The 15,040-nt window shown below is 47.3% G+C and overlaps 4 non-coding genes across 4 annotated transcripts; 1 reads left to right on the top strand and 3 right to left on the bottom strand.

Annotated features, from left to right (window-relative positions):
• Window positions 1-6,346: 6,346 nt before the first annotated feature.
• Window positions 6,347-6,432, bottom strand: TRNAY-GUA (transfer RNA tyrosine (anticodon GUA)). Its single transcript is given in 2 exon segments — window positions 6,347-6,382; window positions 6,396-6,432. It is a non-coding gene; the product is annotated as a tRNA-Tyr (tRNA).
• Window positions 6,433-8,493: 2,061 nt separating this feature from the next.
• Window positions 8,494-8,565, top strand: TRNAE-UUC (transfer RNA glutamic acid (anticodon UUC)). Its single transcript has one exon. It is a non-coding gene; the product is annotated as a tRNA-Glu (tRNA).
• A 1,398-nt stretch (window positions 8,566-9,963) lies between these two features.
• On the bottom strand, window positions 9,964-10,036 carry TRNAF-GAA (transfer RNA phenylalanine (anticodon GAA)). Its single transcript has one exon. It is a non-coding gene; the product is annotated as a tRNA-Phe (tRNA).
• Window positions 10,037-10,675: 639 nt separating this feature from the next.
• TRNAP-AGG (transfer RNA proline (anticodon AGG)) lies at window positions 10,676-10,747 on the bottom strand. Its single transcript has one exon. It is a non-coding gene; the product is annotated as a tRNA-Pro (tRNA).
• Window positions 10,748-15,040: the final 4,293 nt, after the last annotated feature.

The raw sequence follows: 15,040 nt of genomic DNA, 5'->3' as shown, positions 1-15,040 counted from the left end.
CGCCCGCTGCCTGGCAAAGAGAGGAAGCCGGTGTATCTGCACGGGGCTCCTGTGCAGAGAGGAGAAGCCCCGTGTGCAGCCAGAGTCCGCCCGGCAGGACGAGGAACAGAGTGCCGGAGTCCCCCGAGGTACGCCCGGTGAGTGTGATGCGAGGGGAGAGGCAGAGTCAGAGCGGCCCCGTCTAGCAGTGGCCCGCTACCACGGGTTAATCTACCTCCAAGGTGCCCCCATGGGCCTCACCATTCCTTGAGGGGCATTTTTGTTACGTAGAGGGCCCAGGGACAGTTCCAGGCCATAGGTGTTTACCAAGGTCCCGTGGACCGGTTGTTTTAGGAGCCAGTGTGCTCCCTGGGGGCAAAGTTATTTCTAGAGCCAGAGAGCTCCAACGATGGGCATGTTTATTTATAGAGCCTAGGTGGCTCCCACAGGGAGCCTGCGTCTGTTTGTTCTGAGAGCCTAAAGGGATCCAAAGTGCGCCAAATGCATTTCTAGAGGTTAGAGGGCGCCCTGGTTTTGGCGCTGTCTTTGTTCTAAGGGCCAGTGAGGGCCCCTATCGCAGTTTGGGTTGATTCACAGCTGCCCAGCAAGTAGTGTGCAGCTGCACCGTTTAGGCGCAATTTGAGAGAAAGTCCTTGTGAGGGACAGAGATGGCACAGAGGTGCCAGGCCTTCTACAGCTGCGCAGCACTTAGTGCCAACTGCAACGTTTAGGCCCTGTTCTTGTTCTCAGCGGCCCAGCAATTAGTGGGCAGCTGCAACATTTAGGTTTGCGCCGGTGGCGCACCCCTGACTGGTGCTGCATTGGCAGCGCGCCCTGACATTCTGGACACAGGGCATTTAAGCCCCTTCTTGAGATGGCCAGTTGGCCAGGGGGGTGGGTATGTGGGTAGGGCGCAAGGCCCTAATGTGATTATTGCGTAATGTGATTTCACTATGTTTATAATGGTAATTGCCTAATGTGATTTTTGCGCAATGTGATGTTACTATGATTATGAGGGTATTTTACCTATGTAGGTTTATGTTAGTGAGGGTTTACTTCACTGTGAGTTACGCCCACTAAATGTGATTTATTCTTAGGAGGCAGAGTCTAATGTGTTTAGACTAGTGAGAGATGGCCTACTGTATTTATAATGGTTAGGCCTAAAGGTGATTGTGGCTTAATGTGCTTTGCCTTTATGCTTGTGTTATACTTCTAAAGGTGCTCATGCTTAGAAGTTTGCTTTGCCTAGTATGTTATACTAGAGAGGTTATTTGTCCTGCGTGATCTAGGCCTATGGTTATTAGTATTGAGTAGTGTGTACCTACCTGTTACCAGTGGTTACTGGTTGTGATCTATAATTGTTATGTGGTGTTTCAGTCATTCTAAGTGCTAGTGCTACTGTACTGTGCTGATACTGACAGTGGCCCACGTGGCCCTGTCCTGGTGTAAATAATCCCTTGTGAATATTGCCCATGCCAGTTGGCACAATGTATATTGTGTGATTACTATCTGATGTGTTTTGACAGTACAAAGTTATTTTTATATAACCTTGTGTGGAGTTCCTTTTGTGGTGTGCCTAGGATGTTGTTGCTGTTGTGTGCGTGCGCAAATACTTTACACATTGCCCCGGGATAAGCCTGTCTGCTCGTGCCAAGCTACCAAGGGGGTGAGCAGGGGTTATCTTGGCGTGTGACTCCCTTGCCCTGACTAGAATGGTGGTTTCTGCCTGGCTTTGGCGTAAGCCTTAGCCAACCAGAAATCCCAGTTCTAACACATTCCTACTAAGGATAGACACCTTTCCCCTTCAGCAAGTGTCCGCTGTCCTGGACACGGCCAGACAGGCCTTTTATTTCACTGGGCATTTCCCCAGTAGGCTGCAGAATGCAACACACATGGAAAGAGTTGCGTGGGAAAACCCACCATCAACACCCATGGAAGGATTTCTACCGCAGAGTACGGCAACACAGTCACTTGCGCAGCTTTGTCTTACTCCATATCTATGAGGCCATGCAACGGCCCACAAAGTAACTTTGTGTTGCCTCATAGATATGATTGAGGCGCCTGAGTCACTGGAGCGTCAAAAAAAGTGACGACTCGGCAGTGCCGGCATCTTATAAATAAGCAATTCAACAAAGAAATTGTACAACGAGCCATAAATACCGTACCTTCCTCTGCACCGCTGGAATGTTTCTTTTTGTGACATTCCATGGCACAGGAGCCTGATCCACATTTACGAAGCAGCAATAAGCCACTTTTTAGGGCTCACCTGCTGATGCGCTTGCGCATAGCTGGCGAAGCTCTATAGTGGCTTATCCAGAGTTTAACTAAGCACGATTCCACTGGCGATTCCATGCAAGCGCAAGCCCTAAAAAGCGCGTGCACAATCCCACCAGCCGCCTGCCTGCCTGCCTCCCATTACCACATCAAAGGCAGCCCAGCCTCCCTCCCACAAGCTTCTCAGCGTGTGCTCTGCTCTCTGCCTCAGGCATTTCTCCTCCCCTAATTTATTCACTTCACTTCCCGGTGCGACAGCTTGTTTAACATCGCAGCAGCCTCTGCACTAAAAATAGCTGCCATGCTATTCTTTTGTAACTTGTTAATTATTCTTGTTTATATTTCTGTATTACGATGCTTCAAACATAGAGTAAAAAAACTCCGCCACAACTCAGTCTGTCATACTACAAACTTTCACCTCTAACTCACCTGCCTATGTACAAGCGTAAAGAACTTGCATGCACGAGGTCGCAATGCGATGGTTTACACAGCATAAAATAATTAAATATTGTGTTTTCATTATCAACACTGTACACCAGTGCCCCCATTGCGAAGTATGCTCACATTTCGTTAACATGTGTTTACAGTGAATTGTGAAACTCATTGGAAACTATGGCACACATCTCCCGCGCTAATCTGGCATCACATACCAGAGAAGGCCTTGCAGTGATCTGTGCGAACTCCATGAGTAGAACATGCTTCATTTAATTACACTGCGGTTTCGGCCGAATATGTGATGCAATGTGAGGCCCGGCACTAGCAGAAACGGCATGCTGGTCACCCATGCCACAGTCCTTCCTGGCTTCTGTCGTATGTGTGTGAAACCTTTGTGTGTGTGCGTGTGCATGTTTTCTGCATATGTTTGAGCTTCTGGTGTGTGTTTGCGTGCATTTTACCTTATGTGTTTACGCACCCGCCTGTGTGTATGTGTGTGCGTGTGTCTGTGCATATGTTTGTATGCATTTGCTTGTAGCTGCTGGCAGTAAAAGCTTGCGGGCAGGCAGCAGCAGTGACAGACATGATGAAGAGCAGAGCTCGTTGACAAGCCTGCGGTCCGCCAAGCCCTTTCTGGCTGCTTCAAACACGGTTTTGTAAATGCTATCTTTCGCACCTTCTGGCAGCCTGTTCCTGCATACATCTGATAGCTCTTGCTTGTTTTTTTTTTTTTAACGGGATTTCTTGCCAATCAGTCTGCCGATGCGATGCCCCGACTCATTCTGCTGCCCTCTGGAGGTGTTCAGTTTTTTTAAAACATGTTGTGAGAGATACTATTCTTTGCTACTTTGTAGTTAATGCAGCAGGTCATCAGAATTCTTTAGTCTTGTTTACATCAGCTGCTTCTAACAATTCTGTCAATAAACACCTCTCACTGCCATAGAAGGCGAGGGACTCTGGCAGCTGCTGTCTCGTCTAGGAGGTGCACATACACACTTTCATTTTATGCTATTACGTGCATTAGGGCATAGTTATTATGTCTTGGATCAGGTTTCATTTCATCTGTTGACATGGTGGCCAAGCTTTTGTTCCACGGTTGTGTTGCAACTTTTTGTGCTCGGTCCACTCTCCCAGCTCTGGGTCCAATTACCTTCTGAACCTTCCTGCCTTCTGTCGTGTGTGTGTGAAACGTTTGTGTGCGTGTGCATGTTTTCTGCATATGTTTGAGCTTCTGGTGTGTGTTTGCGTGCATGTTACCTTATGTGTTTACGCACCCACGTGTGATTTCAGCATGTATGATTTTGTAAACATTATAGGTTCGGTGAGTTTATTTTAGTAACTTTATTTTATGCAGTGGCCTTGTGCAAGTAAATACTTTTTTCTTAAGTGTCTGCGATGCGGAAAAAGTTTTTTTTTATTTGGCAGGATGTTTTTTTTGGCAGAATGCAACCACAGCATGACTCAGCGTAACCACAGCATCACACAGCACAACCACAGCAACACTCAGCGCAACCACAGCATCACTCAGCGCAACCACAGCATCACTTGTTCAAATATGTTCTGTCAATGTTTCAAGCTTTATTACAAATGACACAAAAAAATGTTAAATAATGCTATAGGTGTCACATTTGCAAATTCTATAAATATTGCCATTTACAATAACAAAATTAATACTTAAAACATTATTAGATTTACAAGACCAATAGCTCCAACTCTTCTAATGCGAGCCCTATTGCATTACCAATGCTTGTTTAGTCTTAATGCTGCTTTCTAAATATCGTTCCCTTTAACGCATGGTGTTACTGGGGAGCGATCCCAACAACATTCATGGCTTTTTGACTCTGCCCCAGCCTTACAAGAAATTGTAACTCTGAGGCAGCACCAAAAACGTAACGAGGCACAACGAGGAAAAATATCTTTATTTCTCCTAATTTTTCCTTTTTTTGTGAGTAAGGATGGATGAGTGAGTGAAAAGGAGGGTAGATGGACAAAAGGATGGATAGATGAGTGAAGATGTGAAAACGCGGATGGATGAGAGAAAGGATGGATGGATGAGTGATAGGGTCAATGCATGGATTCATGAGTGGATGAGTAGATGGATGGGTGGATGGATGGAAGGAAGGATGGCTAAGTGAAAGAGTCAGTGGAGAGAGAAAGGGAGATGGATGGATGGCTGGAAAGGTGAATGGTTGGAAGGATGAATGACTGGGTGGATGGATGAGTAAGTAAAAGGATGGCTGGATGGGTGAAAGGGTAAATGGCTGGATGGATGAGTGAACGGATGAATAGGGTGAAATGGTGGATCGATGAGTGAAAGTGTGGATGGATGAATGAAATGATGGATGGAAGGAAGGATACATGATGAATAGGTTTGCAAATGGAAGAATATGTTTGGATTTGGATGGACTTACTTATATAGTATTGCGCGACCTCCTCTGATGTGTTAAAACCTTACTTTTGTCCCAAAGTTTTGTCCTGAATTTTTACACTCACCGTCCTGAATTTGCGCCCATGCCAGTTGGTCACCCTACTGGACAGGGTTTTACTTTCAATGCAGGGACCTGTAGTCCTATCATGTCCCAATATAGAGGGTAAACACCGACCAGTGTTAGGTACTCATGCCGGACCCGGGGAATATAAGATCTCTGATGAGGGGGGGGGGGCGTGCACATCTGGCCCAGTGGCACTTTTACTTTCACAATGTGTCTGTAAGTTCTAAACTGTAACCTTTAAATAGATAAAAGTGACACCTTCGTATAAAACAATTCCCCATTCAGATCCCGCCCCCAACATTCCATTTATTTAGTATGAAGAATACTCGGTAAAATGCATTTCCCATGTAGTTCTTTGATTGTAATAATATATATAACTATATAAATAATAAGCCTCAGTTACTTTTGACTTTTTAAATTACTTAAAAGGAAAAGGCACAACTGCTGGTAAAAGAGTTACACATGTTTTAACTTGTAAAGGTGTGGCCATGAATAAAAAGAATCATCAAATTGTAATATCAGTATAACATTATAAATTGCATTTAAAATATGTTTTCTATCGAAAGGTTTGTTTATAAAAAAAAAAAAACATCTCCCCGGTCTCCCGCGTGACAGGCGGGGATACTGACCACTATACTAACGAGGAACCGATGAATCCCGACCTGCTGGGCCGCTCCTCATGTGGCCTTCAAGCCGCCTCTCCCCGATATGCTACTGGTTCGTGCCATTTATCAACTCCTTGACAGCAACACAGGGGGCCACGGGCTCAACAAACACACACACACACACTCTCTCCCCCCATACACACACAAACACACTCCTCCCTCACACCTCACAGCAACCCTCTCGCCTCCTAGCAGACGCTCTCAGCAGCATCCCCTGATGCCAGAGTCACCACAACCAGCTCCCAGGGCTGCTTCGGACGGGGCCCGGACTGGCTCTTCAGCCCAGGGGCCCCTGGCTCTGTCTGATGAGGGGGCATTGCAGCGGGGGCTGCACACAGGGAGGGGGGCGGGAGACACCACCCCCCTCGCCCCCGCCGGAGGAGAGAGCTGGGCTGTAAAGGTGAAGAGGGGAGGCAGGAAAAGCCCCGGCGTGTGAGGGTCCGAGAAAGAGGCGCTTTGCATTGTGAAGCAGAGGGGAAAAAAGTGAAGAGTTTGCAAAAATCCTTCGAGCCGGATTTGAACCAGCGACCTAAGGATGACAGTCACTCCACTACAGTCCTCCGCTCTACAAACTGAGCTATCGAAGGCTCGGCTGGACACCGAATGACAAGGCGCTATATTGCATGAAAAGTGATCGAGTACTGTACCCAACTAGGAACTATTCTGGGTGTAAAAATGTGATAACCTGCAAACCCGACAGATATTTAACTAACAGGGAAACGTCTGAGTCTTGACTAATTTTCTAGATATATTTACATTTAATTTTTTGGGATCCAAAAGTTAATAAAGGAGTTATGATATATATATATATATATATATATATATATACCCCTCAAACACTGTATATTTCCTGGTATTGGATTAGAGTTATATATGTTTATTTATTTATTTAGGGTGTTTCGTGTTTACTTTTGGGGTACATTATTGCTGTACATCCTGGGTAACATGTGTTATGGTGTTTTAAGAGTAATTTTTTGGGGTTCGGATGTTCTTTGCAGCATTAAATACTTAAATGTGCTTTTGAGGTTCCTGCATTTTAATTATAAAAATGGTAATCACCATGGGATCCAAAGGATAATGGGGTTATGTTATCTAGTTATATAAATCCCAAGCTTCATCGGGTGTTACATTTTATGTTTCTGGTCTGTGATGTTGGTAAAGGTGATTCAGTCCCTGGAGGTCACCAACGTCAGCGAGTCCCTGTCTGTGAAACACCCTCAGACCCCAGGGGGCCCCAGGGGCTGGTTTTACTTAAAGTTCAGGGGCTGGTCCTTGTAATAGGATCTGTTTAAGCACCAGAAGGTGACAAGAGGGATGTCCCCTCTGACCTATCAGAGCTCCTATATGCTGTGGGTGTAACAAAGATGATAATAGGAGGAGACTGGGTTGAAATGCTGAGCCATTGTCAGCCCTTTGCCCCTCGGCAGCACCGTCTCCACGTCAGTGTCTCCTCCTCTATAAAAGAGGCCTGACAGGAATCCAGTCTGAGGGGTCAGAGGGCAATCAGAGGTTACTGGGCCATAGTTGTATCACGGAGGGGTGTTTACTTCCGGTGCCCCGGGGGGCTCTGTACTCTGGGCCCCCAAACTAGGGACCAGGCCCCCCTTTTAACACCGACTCAGAATAACAAGACAGAGCAGCCGAAAGCTTACTGGGGACCCGCATGTGTGAAAGGAACAAATGGGGGAAAGAAACTGCACCCTGACCCAATTAGTGCACACTTTTACATCCGGTGTACACATAGATGTATATTTTGATTTATAACTTGTTTACATTTGACATGAATAAACATGGAAACATCTGTACTTCTGAGTGTTTTATTTGCCTGCCCAGGCTGCAGTCGTATCCCAGCTATATTTAAAAGTTTCGCCATTCGGTTCTTTTAAATTGGCATGATGTGAAAAAGGAACAACACAGCAGAGAATGATTACAAATGTGTGTTTATTGCTTTTAACCCCAGATGTTTACTTTTGTAAACACACACCGCAGAGGCTCCTCCCCCGCTCTCCCAGAATGCCGTGCGGGATTATTCGGGGTCTGCCCCCTGTCAAGGCTGCTGATGCCCCCCATTGCTGTTCCAGGGCCCTGTGGGCTGTGAGTGCTGTGGCGGCGCTGCCCCCTGGCGGTCACCCTGAGCATCTGAAGATACCTGGGAAGAAGCCAGGGTGACCTGAGCTGGTCCTCCCTCCTCGGTGTGAACCAATCCAGTGTCAGGACTGGGGCCGGTGCTGATAAGAGGGGGTGCGACTGGAGCCCCCTGGAGGGAGCCTGGGGCCTGTGACAGGTGCAGGGGGTTTGGTTCAAGGAAGCAGCAGGACGGTAACTGGAGAGGGGTCTGTGGGGCCCTCAGCCTGGTGAGGAGATACAGGAGTGAAGGGGGGTCCTGGGGAGAGGGGCGTGGCTTTGTCAGGGTGGGTGGGGGGGGGGGAGTAAGAGGCAATGCGGGGTTCTGGGTCTGGAGAAGTTCCAGGGTTGTAAATAACGAGACATGAGCAGGTTGTTGCAGATGTTTGGAGGAGGGCGAGGGGGGGGGGGGGGCTGTGACCCCATTGATGGTCAGATCCTGCGAGTGTGATTTAGTGTACAGAAAGATATCTGATAGGCCAGACGTGTCTCAAAAACACTGTGTCAATAGTTCTCGTACAGTCTCCCATATGGTCTAGCGGTTAGGATTCCTGGTTTTCACCCAGGCGGCCCGGGTTCGACTCCCGGTATGGGAAGTACAGTTTTTGCTGTTGCAACATTAGAAAAGTATTTTCTTCCTTCCAAACAAAAATGGCTCTTGAAGTCCTAATAACTCTCACTTGCGTCTCCTCCCTTCTATCAGTCTAAAGCCCTTTGGGGTTTGCACCTCCGCATGCAATCGAATCTCCTGCTGTTCCGTAGATCTCTCAAGACTTGGCTTTTCAGCCAATAGCTCTCTCCATTCTCTTTGCTGTTCTCTCACAGCGCCAGGAAACCCTTTTTGGGTAGCTGTTGTGCTGACATATAAATCTAAACAAATAAATAAAATAAATAAATGTGCTCAGGTATATACTAGTAGGGCATATGACGATGTACCGCATTGATACTACTAGACTTACATCGCTCTTTGACCAACTCCGCTCGTAAATAGGTCCCTTTAGTCCTAGGAGTGAGGATATCAGCCGCAGTCCGTGCAGGTAACAGCGGTGGGGCTGAGTAAGGGGGTATTTCGAAGGACAATGCTGAGGGAAAATTAAATAAATAATTAATTTTCCCTCATCGTCGTCCGTCCCACCCGCCCCCCCAACCCGGCCCCACCCCCTCACCGCTATTACCTGCATGGGCCATGGCTGGAGGATAGGTTCCATGTTGAGGAAATTACAATAAGTGGGGTCCACGATCATTGAGCGTGATTGGGCCCGGGGTGTGAGGCTCACTCACAATCAGTGAGATTCTGCGCTAAGATCTACAAAGAAGCCTTTTGGCTGCGCCACGCTGCTGCACTTCCGAAGCACAGGAATGCAACATGTTTACAATAATATGTTGCTCCTGTAGAATGCAGCACGCATTAAAAGAGGAAAAAACAAGGAGAAATTAAAACATTTCTCCTCGTTGTGCCTCGTGTAGCATTGACACGCATTTCCAGATTTACGATTCCTCGTAAATCTGAAAACGTGTCTCGTTCCATGGGTGTTGCGTGGGAACACACACAACAACACCCATGTAACTCCGCTTCCACGCAAAGTGCTTCGTGTGAAGGGGTTATATTTACAAGGAGAGGTAAAGTCACGCAGGGTGGCTTTTCCTCTCCTTGTAAATATGGAGAAGTGAAACGCGGCTCCAGCACTTCACAAAAAGTGATGTACTGGTGGCGCTGGGGGCTTGTGAATCTGCCCCTAGGTAATCAACTCACTGTGTGATTGTGTCCGCAATCTGCCAGTCACAGCACACACTGTAGGAGAGTGCTCCTGTGCAGAAGTGAGACCCACAAAGAATAGAAGGATTGTACCCGAAGGACGTTGTAAGAAACGTATAAATAATGAAAATGAGGGGGAAGAACAGGAGAATAAAGAGGGAAATGATGTTAAATCAACGTTTTATTTTTGACGTTTTCTAAACTGTAATGGATGACTTTTCAGACATCAAAAACCATCTGCCGAAACCCGGGATCGAACCAGGGACCTTTAGATCTTCAGTCTAACGCTCTCCCAACTGAGCTATTTCGGCCGCCTCAGCATCCATCGGGTGACTGTTGTGATTCCAGTAAGGACACCTCTGCACCCAAAGATCCAATCAGATCCAAGGCGCTTTAATCGTGTCCATCCGAATTATTGTAGCAGAGAAAACTCACGGGACATTTAAAGAGCCCCAGAATTCCCGCATCTCTTGATGCACCAATCAGAGTGAAGGAGGCCGAGACCGTCCTTTTATCTAACTTCATTCTGTACAGAAACAACGGGATCATTACAAATATAACTACGGCCATTCTTAGAGTCACCCTTGTGTCTGGATGGGGTCTCAGCCCTGCTGCTGTGTCCAGTGTTCACCCCCACGGCTCACCTTTCTGTCTCCGAGTTTGGTTTCAATAAAAGTTTTGCGCCCCCTGTTCTCAGCTTCAACGCGAGTCACAATAAAAACAAACCCCTCCTGGCTGCTGATGTGGCGGGGTCGCTGCCCCGCCCCCTCCTCCAGCTGTTTCTGCAGCTGGCTCGGAGGTGCAGGGCTCACGTTCTTGCCTTGAGTGCTGCAGAGTATGTGACTAATCAAATGCAAAACCAACCCTGGTGATTTGAAAGTCACTTGTTTTGTGACTCACACCTTAAGTGTCCATTCATTGAAATGTGACTTTACAAAAAAACAAAAAGAGGGCTCGTCCGGGATTTGAACCCGGGACCTCTTGCACCCTAAGCGAGAATCATACCCCTAGACCAACGAGCCAGCCATGTATGATGTACTGAATTTTGTATGTACTGTCTCAATCTCTGCTAGAACCCTCCCTTTATTTTATGTCATTCTTGTCTGTCCCCTCCTTAGTCGCAGGGACTCCCAAAGGACAGATGGACGCTCCATGGCAGGGTCTCCTGACTCAGATATTCTTCTTTCAGCAAATACCTACTTCCTTTTATTCAAAACTACAAATAGAAGGAAACATCCAACACACACCTCTGCAGATTATTGAAACAGGATCACACATTGAGGGTCTCATTTACAGGAAACTGACGCACCGGCATTGATGCATCCGTTTCCTTGAGCCCGCACCAAATGTCCTTGCAACAGCATGGATGCGCTGTATTTAGAGTACAGGGCTCTAAGGCGCACGGATTAACAGATGCGTCAGAAATTCAGACACATCGGTTGGCGCAAAAGTTACGCATTGCTGGAGTTGCTCATAAAACTGATGCAACTCCAGCAATGCGTCAGATCACATAGGAAAATCCCATTGCAAAAGCCATGCGTCACTCCTTAAGCCTAGTTTGGATTTTGGCTCAGTGAAATCACAGCGTGACGCAGTGAAATGTAAATTTCACTGCACCCGCTCTACAAGGCTTTTTTGCAGGGAAACACCTACCCAGCATACTTTATACCTGGTGCAGGTATAATGCGCCGCAGTGCTTTACAGACTGATGCACTGGACACAATGCGTGAGTTCGTACACATGGCACAGTGTGGTGCACTGATTGCGCTGCATCAAAAAAGTGATGGGGCGCAAGGGTCTTTTAAATGAGGCCCTGAGTCTGTCAACTTTACAAAAGTGTAATTCCAATTTTACTCAGGCCTGAAGGGTTTACTTTAGTACGAACATGTGTTTCTCCGGCAGGGATCATTCTACATTATTAATGGATCCATAGCAGATGGGTTACATTTTTATAATTCATAAAGTCTATTTCAGTCCGATTAAGAATACCGACACTAAAGGGTTATAATATCACAGCATAGCATTAATGAGAAAACATCAAATTAAAAAGGAGCGTATACTATGTTACTTTATTTTCAGCCAAGATTCAAGCCATCAAAAGTCCAGCAACATATTCAAAATGATGCAATTCCACAATATTCAATTTTCAGGAGTCTTGCAATTGCGTTTCATACCCCAACTTCTATTCATTTTTCAGACAAAACTTTTTTTCAATCAGCCCAGTCAATGCCTTTCGTCCCTGAGGTCTACATCAGGTTTCTGAGTTCCAGTACCACATATTTCGAATGGTGTGTAGTATACCGTCTGGTTCTGTATCTTCCTGGGGAATCAGTCTCTTCTCCTGGGTGGTATGGTACCCATCTGATTCATCAGAATGTTGTGAAAAAATGCCTAGATTTTGATTGCTCAATAGTTGTTGAATCTAAGAATGTGAGGTCACGAAAAGTAGAGCGTAGGAGTTTAAAAGATATTCAGTAAAACACACTAGTGCGACACAAGGGCCCAAACTGCTGGTGTTTATTTTTAGTGTCTAATAAGAGATAATGCCTGGTCGGGGAGGGCGCAGATGGTGGTGTTTGCTCCGTGATGGCAGCCATCGACGCGGGAAGCGCAGCTCATATACGTATGACCCGACTACCATCTCCATAGCTCAAGCGCGCCACGCACCCATTATCCGAGGCCTCTACCACCTCCCGATTGACCCACAGCCAACACTACGGTTGCGGTCTGGCATATTCTAATAGCCAGATTTTCCACCGATTCGATTGCCTCTGAATAACCACGAGGCCCTTGCCGTCTCCCTCTCGACCTTGTAGTCCTCACCTTATACTGCGTGGCAAGCCACAAGTACCTTTATCCGATGTCTTGACCCACTTGGAGCAGACTGGCCATGCGGCCATATAGTGAACCCTCCAGGACAGGCATTATCGTTATATTTAGATCAACTGCTTTACCTTATATCATCGAGTTTTTTGCAATAGCCCCATCCCTTCAAAGTGAGACTGAGTTCCACAATCCAAAGTTATCATAAGCTGTAGCCAGACTTACCTACTCGCTTGGTCTATCAACCTGTTCCTGGCCATTGTACACCCCTGTCTAGTTTGATATATTCTCGTGGTACTCCTGAAGAAGGCACGCTCTGTGCCGAAACGCGCGTAGAGTATTGCAACAACTGTTACCATCTGCCACAATATATCATCTGCCCTTCGTCTTTCTTTTTTAATCAATATTGTTTTTTCAAAAATTGTAATTGATCCATTTTTGGTGTGTGTGTATTATGTATGTATTTATTGTGCTGTTTTTGTTAAAGTGCTCAGCACCCGTTACCCATGGTAAATACATTAGAATTGATGTATAGGCACTTTCTCATGTAAATGTATTACATTTTTTGCCTTTTGATATTTGAACCGTTTTAAAAAAAAGCAATATCAATAAAAGAATAAACAACATGTTTTCAATAAGTGGTTTGTCTTTTGCACTGAGCTTGGGTTATCCCCCACATCATGTTATGCTATATAAATAAATGTAATATTTACGAATTTCACTGCCTAGGAAAGTTTTTTTCATTGGTGTTTGCTCCAGAGCAGCATGAGACGGCATTAAGGTTACATGCCCATTCTTTGAGGACGTGACAGACTGTGTCTGTTACCTTCGGCCAATCACAATCACTGGTGCATTCTGTTGGACCCGGCCCTTTTTGGCAGGTTCACCCCGAAACTTTTTGCTTTTTCCTAGCCTGTTTCTGTAACCTGTTGTTAGTGATTTTAGGTCTATGTGCACTTTTTCACTGTGGTCCAGTGTAAAGTGCGTGCGCTCTCTGTGTGTGTGGTGAGAGTGACCTGCCCTCCCATAGGAATGCTTGGGGAATATGTGTGACCATGGTAGTTCCTGATGTGTGGGGAGTGCAGGGTCGAGTTTGGTATGTGCGAACTCGTGAAATTGAATGCTGCGCAATGATGTATGCGGCATGATTGTGTCTAGTGTGGAAGTGCCACTTCTAGAAGTTGGCCTGTTTGTGTAATTTGTGTCTGGCGTGTGATTGGCTGGATGTGGCTGGTGAGCCTGCCTCCAGGAGTCAGGATGGGTCTGCCCCGGTGGTGAATGGAGAGATTAGCATGCTGATGTGAGGGAGGGGTACACCTGGGACCTGAATAGGGCTGGGTTTTCCCTACACAATGCTGGCTCCACCCCCTGTGGTGCGTTTGATGTCCCTAGCCTGGCCAGTGAAAGGAGTTCCCCATAACCAGTTGTAGCTGGTTCTTACATTGCCTGCACCCTGCTAGACAAAGGATTTTGGGTATAAAAAGAGTGCTTTGACACTCTGAAAATGTTCTTGCTTCTTACTAGAATCTACCAGGGGCGTGCTGCTGCTGGGCCCCAGGGGAAGGTTTGCCTCCCTGGGCGCTGCCCAGCCCCTGAATGCTGGAGGAATTCCTTGTTGGGAGCTGCTTGCTCCACCTTGCCTCCAGGACCTTCTGTTTGGGACCCATTTGATTTGGAAGCATTGCTGCTAGGACCCTTGTTGCTTCAGGGGTCATTCCTGGGGACTTTGGGGTTTAAGTGCCCCCCAGCACCTCGTGAGCGCTTTATTTTTGCTTGTTGGCAGAGCACTGTCGTTATCCTTGAAGGAAGCGCTCCTGCCTGTCCCCCGCAGTGCCGGGCTGCAATCCCCTTCGTGGGGATTCCCTATGCCTTTTTGCTTATTGCGGGTGCCACCCCGCTGATTGCGAGATTTTACATTGCAGGTGCCCACCCTGCTTCATGTCCGCTTATTTAATTAAGCCTTTAGCGAGTGCCCACCTCGCTTCGACATTTTACGTACGCACCGAGGGAGCCTACCCCTCTTTTAAGCCTGAGAATCTGGCCGTCCCATGCCGGGGCCGCGGAGAGAGAAACCGAAGGGGCGGAGCCCTGATTGGCTCAGAGAGACGAGCCCCCTCAGCCACACTGAAGCCTGGTTGGCGGCACCGTGCTGGGATTGGTCCCCGAGCCGCCGCGTCATTGTCAAGCCACGCTGTGAGTGGCTGAAGCGAGAAGAAGCCTGAAGCGACTTGTCCTCGGCGAGGCTCTCACAAGTGAGAGAGCCCCGCCCGCTGCCTGGCAAAGAGAGGAAGCCGGTGTATCTGCACGGGGCTCCTGTGCAGAGAGGAGAAGCCCCGTGTGCAGCCAGAGTCCGCCCGGCAGGACGAGGAACAGAGTGCCGGAGTCCCCCGAGGTACGCCCGGTGAGTGTGATGCGAGGGGAGAGGCAGAGTCAGAGCGGCCCGTCTAGCAGTGGGCCGCTACCACGGGTTAATCTACCTCCAAGGTGCCCCC

Source organism: Lissotriton vulgaris, chromosome 1_1 (assembly GCF_964263255.1).
Source record: "Lissotriton vulgaris chromosome 1_1, aLisVul1.2, whole genome shotgun sequence".
Taxonomy (NCBI): Eukaryota; Metazoa; Chordata; class Amphibia; order Caudata; family Salamandridae; genus Lissotriton; species Lissotriton vulgaris.
Note: the sequence above shows the minus strand (reverse complement) of the source record. Positions and strands in the feature narration are given on the sequence as shown.